Raw genomic sequence first — 7,985 nt, forward strand, 5'->3', positions numbered from 1 at the left:
TCAGGCATCAGATGCCCTCTAGTGGTGATAAATAGTAAGTAAGTAATTTAGTAGGTGAAAATAAAATTAATTTATCGGGTGTTGTCCCTTTCACAATCAGGAACCACATCTGTTCTGACTTCTTAGATACATCAAACCTAATGAAAAAAGTTGGGATTTTTTTTGTCTTCCCAGGTTAATGTAACATCCTTTTAAAATGTCTCCGAGTATTAAAACAATAGTAACAATACAAACACACACAAAATGAATAAATAAGAGATAGAGCATCATGAAAAAAAAATGTATGTGTACCCAGGACCTGGCTTGAGGAAGAGAAAAAAATAAGTAAAAGAAAAGAAAAACACTCAGTTTTTGTTTGATTTAAAAGGTCATTGTTTTTCCATGTTATCATACTTACTCCCAAGACACAGAATAAGAAAACTCATCTCCACGTGACTAAAATCATCCCTCAGCATTGGTAATACACATGCTCTCGCCAGCTGACCCAAACAGTGTTATACTGAGGCCACAGAGAGAAAGCTTGCAGAATGCCTTGCACGCGGTGAACACGCAATAAATATTTACTTATTGGGTCCTCAGGAAACAATCTTCTGTTAATAAGTCTTGACTGTTAGAATTTTTCAAAAGATAACCTGTAGGAGTATACATTTCTATCATGGAAAAAATTATTATTTTCTAGCTGCTTTCAAATTAAATCAGAAACATATCTTGGAACACTGCAGTTCAGTTCTGGGCCACTTCCGGAAAGTGAGTATTGTGATAAAGCTAGTGGTAAACTTCCCCTCCTCCCCAGGTTATACTTATTTATATTTTAAAATCTTTATCCTTGAAAGTATAACATATGTCCCCTTTTTGGCCCCATGGACTGCTTCTAGCCCCGCCCCCACCCCAAGCCTTCACCTCAGTATTGTCGGTATCCATGGCTATATATGCATACAAGTCCCTTGGTTGATCTCTTCCCTCCCACCCACCTCATGCCTTCCCCCTGAGATTCGACAATCTGTCTCATGCTTCCATGTCTCTAGATCTATTTTGTTCATCAGTATATTTTGTTCATTGGATTCCACATATGACTGAGATCATGTGATACTTGTCTTTCTTTGACTCGCTTATCGTGTGTGATAATCTTTTGATGGTGGAAGATCTTGCCTCCAATTTTTTAAAGATGCAACACCTGTGAAGCGCAATAAAGCAAAGCACAATAAAAGGAAGTATGCCTGTATTCCAAAGTCATCCCCAGAGGAAATTGTTTCATTCGCATTCTATAAATGGAAACAAGGGTCACGTGTAAAAGCCTGACTTAAAAATTGCAGTGTTGCTATCAGGACCACTTCTAGCAACTCTACCAATTTAGACGAGTTATAATTCAGAAATATTTTACTATGTTTCAAAGTATTGGAAATTGATACAAAACCCTGTTATCTTAAATTTGTATAGAGCCAAACTATATTTCAATGGTCAACACTCAAACCGAGTCCGATGAGAGTTTTCACTTTGTAAATAGAAAAAAAAAATGGTTTTAAAATACACAGAAATATACAGATGAGACTCAACATGCTTTTCCACAAGGTGTCACTATGGTACCTATGAAATATAGTTATAGCTATATTTATCTGTCTGTGATCTTATTTAAAAACAAACAAACAGTGGGTGTAGGTGGAAAAGGGCACAGAGGGGATAAATGGAAAAGGAAAAAATAACATAAATTTAAAATAAATAAATAAAAAACTGTCATAAAAGATCTATACATCGGCACATGATCCTGAAATTAGGCACACATAAGAAATAAATGAATTCATAAATGTCTAATATCTACTACATATATATATATATATATGAAAGTGAAACATTTATTTAGATGTATATTAAAATTTTAATTATAAGCATTCAAGGGCAGTATAAAACTGATAATCTAAAAATATATGTAAGGCTGTATTTTAAGATTATTCATTCTTTGACAGACACCCTAAAAATACATGATATGTTCTTCAACTGTGACTCCTCACCAAGTATGTAATGCACTCATGAGTAGTTACAGACTGAGGTTTTATATTTAATGTACATGGGTGATGGGTAAAGGATGAATACCGAGTGATTTTTGAGTGATAAACAACTGAAAATTGGTGCTTGTCCTCTGTTTCTGCTTTAAGTTAGCTCAAGGTTAAGAGCCAAGAAGTCAAGGCAGAGTTCAAAATCCAGGTCAGCAGCCACCTGTACAACCTCCAGCAAGTTCACTAACTCCCTGAGCTGCCTTTTTTTATTTATAAAATAGCGCTCTCTATCTCATTGCTGCGGTGAAAGTAAATCAAGACAATGCATGTAAAGCACCCAGCACAGAAGTTGTTATTAATTTCAGGAGAGAAATGTTCACTAGACTCACATCTCATGCTTTGACCGCAGGCCTTAGCATATGAGAGACCTGAGTTAGGTTCACAGATATGGAATTTTTGTGTAATAATTTTCAAGCATTTCTATAAAAATCTAAACATTTGCAATAACCGATATTCCACAATGGCCTCTAATCAAGGTTTTGTTTGCTAAACTCAATCATTTGTTTGAAGAGCAAGCAGACGTCTGGCCTTGCTTTTTGGAATGATTTTCTTCTGCTGGTGAGAGTAACTGAAATTCGCCTTAAGTCTGGCAGCTGCACATAAACATCATTTGGCCAATTTTAGGCAACCTGTGGGATTTCTTCTCATCTTCTATGTAGCATTGTATTATTCTCCCATTTCTTTTTTAAGCCTTCGACAGCTCCCCAAGGCTCCGAGGACAACGTACAAATGAGGCAGCTTGCCCAATTAGTTGAATCAGCCTCAGATATTGTACCCACCACCAGCTCATCAGCCACACTTTACAAATGAGGACTCTGAATGCCAGAAGGCGGAAATGGCTTGCCCAAAGCAATATTGCTCCTAAGTGACTGAGCTAAGACTAGAATCCCAGGGCCTCATTGGCATCATCTCTGGATGAGGGGGACTTCTAATCTCAGAAGAATCAGAATTATCGTCTTCAAGCCAAGTACTGACGTTAAAGGCCTAGATGAGGCTGAAACAAAACCACAGAGCCCTCACCTACCCCACAGCAGCCAACTTGTTCCAGTGGTGAGATGTCCCAAGGGCCACGGCAAGTACAGCTTTTTGTTTGTTATCTCTCACTTATTTTTATGTTTGTCTCTTTATTTTTAAATGAGACAACTAACTGAACTAAATAACCATACTGCTAATTTTTGCACAAGGCAAATTGGCCTGTGGGCCACTCTAAGGTCCGGAGTCCTGCCCTGTAGATGGGGACTATGTGCTAGAAGGGGCAGGAGAACGTTGCCGTAAACCGTCGCCACACCAGAATCACAGGTTCCCAAGTGACTGGTGTAGACACTAAAGTTTGAGAAGAACCATCTTTTTTTTGCTTTTAAAATATTTTTATTGATTTCAGAGAGGAAGAAGGAGAGATAGAAACATCAATGATGAGAGAGGACCATTGATTGGCTGCCTCCTGCATGCCCCCTACTGGGGATTGAGCCCGCAACCCAGGCATGTGCCCTTGACCAGCATCAAACCCGTGACCCTTCAGTCCGCAGGCCGAACCTCTATCCACTGAGCCAAGCCGGCTAGGACGAAGAACCATCTTAAGCACCACAGGAAAGAGCTTCAGGGAAGCCGGAAGCCCATTGTGTTTAGATTCCTTTCTTGTGCTCTGGCTGGTTGCCCAAGAAAAACTTTTGAAATCCCTGGCCTCATTTTTTTTTTTGGTTATCAAATGATCTTTAATTGAAACATTTTTCTTTGTAGTTCGTAACTAGCTGGACATTCCATGGCACCACTGTTGATATCATCTATGATGTCATGAGGGTGACGGCCATCAACATTGCACCCCACATACTGGGCAGTCCCCAGGATCTCCTTAATAGTTCCAGAGAGTTCTCTAGCTATAGATCTGTCGGGCAATGCTGACAACCTCAGCACAAGTGATATTTCCACTGAGCTTCATGGTTTTTTTTTTTTTCCTTCTTTCTGTCTCTTGGCAGTTCTTTGAGGGCTTTGATGATCAGCGCAGAGGCAGAGGGCACTACTTCAACCTGGGCCTGTCTGTTCTCAATGGTCAGTTTCACTGTGTTATATTGTAAATCAGAAGACGCCTTAATCAATAAGCTAAATTTATTTGGAGTCCTGTTCATTTTCGCTAGCGCTAGCGGGTCCAGAGGAACTCTTTCTTCTCAAATTCTGGGGCCCAATATAGTGGAAGTCTTTTCAATTTATATGTTTTTCAGCTCTTTGTTTTCCAAATTTGGAATGAGACTTCCAGGCCTTCTGAGAAAATGACCTGCTTGCTGGGACAGGGCCATGAGGCCATATCTGAAGGCCTGGCCTGGCACCAGCACTGACAGCTCTGTCTGGGGCGTAGTTTATGGCCTCTCTGGAATGGGGAGTAGTCTTATTTTCCCTATTGTTTAAGCAAGCAAACGTTTACAGAAGCCCGCATGGCAGGGTTAAAATTTTAAACAGCAGTTTAAATTTTAAGATGGAGGTTACTATACTTCAACTATAATCCTCAGACCCTTCCAATCACTGGTTGCTTTGGCGATATCAACACCAACCTTTTTGGAGACAGGCCCCGGGGGCTGACCTTGGGGGCCAGGGCAGACGTAGCACCCACTTCCCCACCGGTGCACCTCAGGTATACGACTTTGATTTTGTTGGGGTCGAACTTCGGTGGCGCCATGGTGGAGGCAGCTGGTGTCAGATGAACCCAGATTCGGGTCGACCGAAGAAAGTTGCACCTCAGCCTCCTCTGAGCCGAAAGCCGAAAAAGCCCTGGCATCGTTATTGACACTTCTTTAAACTCCACAAATGAGAGTTTCCTTCTCCCTTTTGAAAGGGAGAAGGAATTAGTTTTTTAAAAGAAAAACTGGAAAAAATGTTTGGCTTCCTCTTTTGTTTTAATTGTAAAAGGAAAATTTATTTATTAGAGAAATTTTAGGTACACATATAGAAAAAAGAAAATAAAACATTTGTCAATACAGAGTGATAGCCACTATTTTTACCATCTAATATGTACACATATGAACATATATATACTTAATCTTTTGAATAAATAATGCATTTATATAGTTACAAAATATGAAAAGCTATATAATAAAATGTTTGCCCATTCCTATACCCCATATGCTCAATGCCACCCCAATCTCAATAGATAACTACTCATTAATTTTTATACATCCTTCAAGAGATATTAAGTATAATCACATAAACATGAGTATGTATGCTTTCTCCATTTTTAACAAAAATGATAGCTCTATTCTACAGTTTTGCACCTTATTCATGTTTTCACAACTACTAAAAGGCCTATATTTATGATACATTTTATAAATTGCATTTCAATTTCTATTTTACCTTAATCAGTTCTCATGTATCTACAGAGTCTTCATAAATGTTATTTGATAATAGAGGCCCAGTGCATGAAATTCGTGCATGGGTAGGGTCCCTATGCCTGGCTGGCAATCAGGGCCCATCAGGGCCTTTCGGCTGCTGGCTGGGGCCTTCCTTTCCTGGCTGCTAGCTGCTGGCCAGGGCCTTCCTTTGTTCCGTGCCATCCCCTGGTGGTCAGCATACGTCATAGAGAGCGATCGAACTCCTGGTCTCCCGGTCGAACTCCTGAGGGGACACTTTGCATATTAGCCTTTTATATATATAGATGGCCCTATAGTGCTTCATTGTGTAAATTTGCAATAATTTATTTAACCAGTGGAGGTTACTGATGCACATTTTGGCCCTTTCCCTTTTCTCCCTTCAGTTACAGATACCTTTGTAATGAAACTTGGTGCACAGATATCACCACATATGGTACTGGGGAAACTGGACAGATGTACTCAACTGCCGCTGAGAGCCCAGAGCAGCCCATATTCTTTCCCTTCCTCAATCTTGTTCAGTTTCTTTTTCAATTTGGGGAAATACTCTGTAACCTACTAATATCATCTCCCTTTTCTCTTAGTATATAAAAAGGTGTTTATAGCTTGTCATAAATAAGGCTTAACTATTATATAAAATAATGGGAAAGGAGAAAACAGCAGATGATACTTCCACCTGGCAAAGTGTTCATTCCACATCCGGTAAAAAAAGGAATGAAATTACTTTGAGGCAAGTAGAATTAGAAAAAAAAAAAAAAAAAAAAAGAAAAAATAAAAAAGAAAGAAAAACCCACCTAACTGAGAAAATGGCAAAGGAACATTCATGGGAAATGAACACCATACGGGAATCTGATCTTAAAACAGGTGGGAAAAAAATATTGGAAAAAGAGAAGCTTTTCATTGAAAAGGTGTCTTAAAAGCCTGAATAAGTCAAGCAACAGAGGAAATAGGTTCTCAGAGAGGCGTGCAGGGTCCACCTTCTATCTCTGAAGCAACAGGCTTGGAAAGTATCAAGCAGAACTTGTTCTTGGTCAGAAACTCTTTGAGACAGACTCACCAAACTGAGAAAACCCCTACTGCCATAGCTTATCTCCTGGCAGAGTCTAGCAGGAGGCAGCTGACCATTGCAGTGTAAGACGATGAGAAGGGATTGGGTTCCGTTCGAGTTACAGAAACACAGAGAGGAAAACGGAATTTTAGAACTGTTGGGGACTGTCCATTCTTAGGGTGGGTGGGTGCGGATAGCAAAAGCCAACACGTTTTCTACTCTCTTCACTCCAATCCAATCCAGTATGAAATTCGACCTCAGAGAGCCAGTCAATCCAGGGTCAGAGGGAAACTGAAGCCTTAAATATTTGAGATAGATTCCAAAAGGAAGGGGGCCTCAGAAAAGACCTGGTGATTGGTGAGATACACTATATGCACATCTATTAACTAGCACGCTGAAATAGCAGAACTTGTAAGGTGCATCATAAAGAACCTACAAGTGGGCCCCCTCACTCTCTCACATGGTCCATAGGAAATCTGCAACTTTGACCCATTGTAAATGGGAGTTCACTCAGTTCCAGAGACTGCATATAGGTCAATCCAATCAGCATCTCACTCTTTTTATTTTTTTAACTACATTTTATTGATTTTTTACAGAGAGGAAGGGAGAGGGATAGAGAGTTAGAAACATTGATGAGAAAGAAACATCGATCAGCTGGCTCCTGCACACCTCCTACTTGGGATGTGCCCGCAACCAAGGTACATGCCCTTGACCGAAATCGAACCCGGGACCCTTCAGTCCACAAGCTGACGCTCTATCCATTGAGCCAAACCAGTCAGGGCAGCATCTCACTCTTTAGATTTCTCAGTCATAAGTAGAATCCCAATGTACCGCATCCACCAAGTTCTGGGAGACTGCTGGGTTCCAGAACCATTCCTCCCCGGGCTCCAGGGAAAGGTGTACATATGTACACCTCACAAAGTTCTCACAAAACCTTTTCTCATTTCCTACTCCAACTCTTTGCCACCTCCAACTCCCTCATAGGCTGGAAGCGTGTAGCTAAGGGGTGTAAAAGGATTCTTGGCCACTCTTTTACAACTTATAGTTAGGTGGTATGGCACCAACATTTCATATGTGGTGTATTCAAAATATAGTTAAGTTTTAGTCATTTTTAAACAATTGATAGGCACATGCATATATAATTCACATTCAAATTCACATCACTTTTAGAGTGGCATTTTTAATATCTAAAATACTGAGAAAGTTGTATGATATGCTATCCTATGAACAACACAGCCTAGAAGGGTCTTAAATTTCCTTTTTGTGTTAAAGGGGTTGCATGTTCTTGAAGATTTAAACTTTCAGGCTGGAAGCATATTTTATTTTCTGGAGGAAAACATCCATGCTATTTTCTAGAGGAATAAGGAAATGAAATGCCACAAGTGAGGAAACCATTTAGGTTGGGGATTGTGTATGTATGTGCAAGTTGCTGGATGTCTCTGAGATAAATCTGTGCAGGAAAATGTCATTTTGGGATTGCATTTTTATGTTATGAAAGAGTGGGAAGGAGAGAGATGAATAATTGACCCTTGC

The 7,985-nt window shown here is 39.9% G+C and overlaps 1 pseudogene; it reads right to left on the bottom strand.

The window, feature by feature from the left end:
* Nucleotides 1–3,752: 3,752 nt before the first annotated feature.
* Nucleotides 3,753–4,818, bottom strand: LOC118664138 (annotated as a pseudogene).
* Between the last annotated feature and the right edge of the window lie 3,167 nt (nt 4,819–7,985).

The sequence above is a fragment of the Myotis myotis genome, unplaced genomic scaffold (assembly GCF_014108235.1).
Source record: "Myotis myotis isolate mMyoMyo1 unplaced genomic scaffold, mMyoMyo1.p scaffold_m19_p_10, whole genome shotgun sequence".
NCBI classification, from domain to species: Eukaryota; Metazoa; Chordata; class Mammalia; order Chiroptera; family Vespertilionidae; genus Myotis; species Myotis myotis.